The 3,514-nt window shown below is 40.0% G+C and overlaps 1 pseudogene; it reads right to left on the bottom strand.

The window, feature by feature from the left end:
- Nucleotides 1–1,074: 1,074 nt before the first annotated feature.
- LOC120877402 lies at nt 1,075–1,504 on the bottom strand (annotated as a pseudogene).
- Between the last annotated feature and the right edge of the window lie 2,010 nt (nt 1,505–3,514).

A 3,514-nucleotide genomic window follows, 5' to 3' on the forward strand; every position in this document is an offset into this window, starting at 1 on the left:
GATGTAACAAACATCTTTTGTTATAAAGCTTTGTTTCCCTAAGAAAAATGTTTCCCTAAAAATGGAATTACACTGTCAATGGATGAAATGTTTCAAGTCTCTTGAAGTGTACTGCTAAAAGATGCCCAGGAAGTCCATATCACTTATCTTCTTAATGATGGGATGTAATATCATTATATGTATATATATACACACACACATATATATATATATCACATCCTAACTAGCAGTGAATTGCTAAATTGTTGAAAAATCATTGTTACTTTGATGGTTTGAAAATGGTAAAGTCTTACTTCAACCTGCATTTCTTTCATTTATGAAGTTGAATATTTCTTCTTTTTTCACAACTATTACTTTATTTATATTACTATGCTTAAGTTGGGCTTCCCTGGTGGCTCAGCTGGTAAAGAATCTGCCTGCAATGCAGGAGACCTGGGTTTGATCCCTGGACTGGGAAGATTCCCTAGGGATAAGAAAAGCTACCCATTCCAGTATTCTGGCCTGGAGAATTCCATGGACTACAGTCTATGGGGTCGAAAAGAGTCAGACACAACTGAGAGAACTTTACTTTCACTTTCATGCTTAAGTTACATAGAGAAGACTAACAACCTTTGCACTGGCCACAAATTCAGATCTCTTCTTTGAACTTAGCAAATCAAGTGAAATAACTGGATTTTTTTTTTTTAAGTTTTAAAATGAAGCCCAGAAAAATTTAAAAACCATGCTCTTGACACATTTTCCTTTCAAAATGTCCATAAAACACTTTTTCACTCTAATAGCACAGACTCTTTTCCTCCCATAGCCCACCATGTAGCTGAAGGTAGACTATTCTGCCTCAAGATATAAACACAGGGGAAAAAAAATAACAGCATCTGCATAATATTCTCTCTACACACTGCTGTTGGATGGAAAATAGAAAATTTTTAAAAAGAGAGAAAGATTCCATCATAGATTCTCATAACTTCTTTCCACAGTTCATGAATCAGACTCTGATGCTAAGGTGACAACGTATGTAAGTAGAGTTTTGTTTCCAGTGAAAGAGACCTGGGGAAAGATGGATTTATCTCTTTTTCTTCAAGAGTTATCAGATGGTTCATGCTCCTCCTCAAAGCCCTCACTTTCTTGAACTAGAGCACTTTTCAGGGTCACATGGCCTTGCTTATAAAATTGGCTGTCTTCAGTGGCAAACTCATAGATCCATCCCAGTTTGCTATTGCAGTTTTTGCAGCTCACATTTTGAACCAAGTGATAACTAGAGAGCATGACCCAGTTTTGAAATTCACAGGTTGACTACCTTGTTATAAAGAAATGCTCTGCATCACAATACTGTAAAGTAATTATCCTCCAAGTAAAATAAATAAAGAAGTGTTTTTGGAAAAGAAATGTTCTGCTAGTGGCACCTGTGAATTGCATGGAGATGAATTCTGAGCAGTTGGTCAGGATCATATCAGTTTGCACAGGAAAACAGATGGGTACCACTGATATCAAGGAAAATCCTGCCCATTTTTATAGCTGAAGCTCTAAATACCCTCAAGTGGCTGTGAGATCATGCCTGCCAATAACTCTTCGCTCCCCAACTGGGATAAAGCCTTGAACATTTTTTCAAATGTGTCTGTACCATTTCTATTTTCTTTTTTGTGATTTGTCAGTATATACATGGAAGTTCTTCGTGGCTTAGAAATGCGAATATAAGAGGAAGTTTCATTGTAAAGAATCTGCCTGCAATATGGGAGACCTAGGTTTGATCCGTGGGTCAGGAAGATCCTCTGGATAAAGGGAATGGCTATCCACTCCGGTATTCTTGCCTGGAGAATCCCATGGACAGAGGAGCCTGGTGGGCTACAGTGCACAGAGTCGCAAAGAGTCTTCCCCACACCCTACTGCATGTTCCTCTGTATTTCCCCAGAGGATTCTTCGAAGGCATTTTTCTATGATTAGCATTAACAACCAAATCACTTACTACTTCTTTTAAACCTGAAAAAAATACCATTATTTCTCTAAATCTTAATGATTTTTTAAGGCTCTGTGCTCTCCACTCATGTGATGGTTAATTTTATGTGTCAACTTGACTGGGCTAAGGAATGCCCAGATAGCTGGTAAAATATTATTTCTGGAAGAAATTAGCATTTGAATCAGTAGACTGTATAAAGAAGAGATTAGCATTTGAATCAATAGACTGTGTAAAGAAGATTGCCCTCACCAAGGCAGGTGGGTGTCACCAAATCCGTTGAGGAACTGAATAAGACAAAAAGCTGGAGGAAGGGGAAAAATCATTTTCTTTCCTTGGGCTGGGACATCCATCTCTTTCCTCCCTTAGACATCCAGGGCTCCTGGCTCTGTAGCCTTTGGATTCAGACTAAATTACCCCACCAGCTTTCCTGGTTCTCAGTCTGTAGACAGCAGATCAGACTGTGAAATTTCTCAACATCCTTATTCACACGATCAAATTTCTATAATACATCTCCTCTTACATGTGCATACGTACATACTAAGTCACTTTAGTTGTGTCTGACTCTTTGCAACCCCATAGACTGTAGCCCGCCAGGCTCCTCTATCCATGGGATTCTCCAGGCAAGAATACTGGAGTGGGCTGCCATTTCCTTCTCCAGGGGATCTTCCCGACCCAGGGATCGAACCCACATCTCCTGCATTGGTGGACAGGTTCTTTGCCACTAGCACCAAAGAAGCCCCTCCCCTTATATATATCTCTATATATCCTACTGGTTTTGTTTCTCCATAGAACCCTGACTAGTACAATCCAGTACCACCAGTATATCAACTCCCTACAGGCCCAAAACATAACACTGTCAGGTCAAACTGCAAAGCAAAATCTTGGTAGAAAATTTGGTTACATAGGTTATATCCCCTATGTTATTATCAAAGGCTGGTGTTTTTGAATGACAATACACCTTCTAGAAAAGAGAGTGTCCCTGAAGGCAAGATTATTTAATATTTAAGGAAACTGGATTTTTCATTTTAAAAAAATGGTGAAAAGCCAGTCAGTGGAGAGATAAGGAAGCAAGGTGAACACCCTCTGCACCATTGCCCATCCATCCAGCAGATCACAACCAGGAACATCAACACCATCAGATGGGGCAGGTGTTTCCAGCGACCTCAGTTATGACTGAAAGTACCCGTGATTTCACAGTCGTAATTCATAATAACCCACTATGTCTTCTGTGTGAAACCGAGTGACAGATGTAAATCCTACCACAGTCATGATCCACTCCAGGGGCTCTGAGGGTGACAGCTGGTTCTAGGGCCTGGGGGAACCTGACACTTTGGACATCTGTTGCAAAGAGAATAGGTGACTGCACAAGGAAAGCCAGCTTGAAGGGAGTCCCCTGCTCATAGTTTTCAGAGACATATGTTGACTGGCATTTACTGCTCATTAGCCCAGATATCTCTGAGAGATTCTGCCTAAACTACTATAAATCTCTTATTTGAGCAGCTTGGAGATGGCCATGTATATTCATGGGGAGAAAGAATAAGCTGGTGTGTTTTTCTGAAAGGA

This window comes from Oryx dammah, unplaced genomic scaffold (genome assembly GCF_014754425.2).
Source record: "Oryx dammah isolate SB20612 unplaced genomic scaffold, SCBI_Odam_1.1 HiC_scaffold_18, whole genome shotgun sequence".
Lineage (NCBI taxonomy): Eukaryota > Metazoa > Chordata > Mammalia > Artiodactyla > Bovidae > Oryx > Oryx dammah.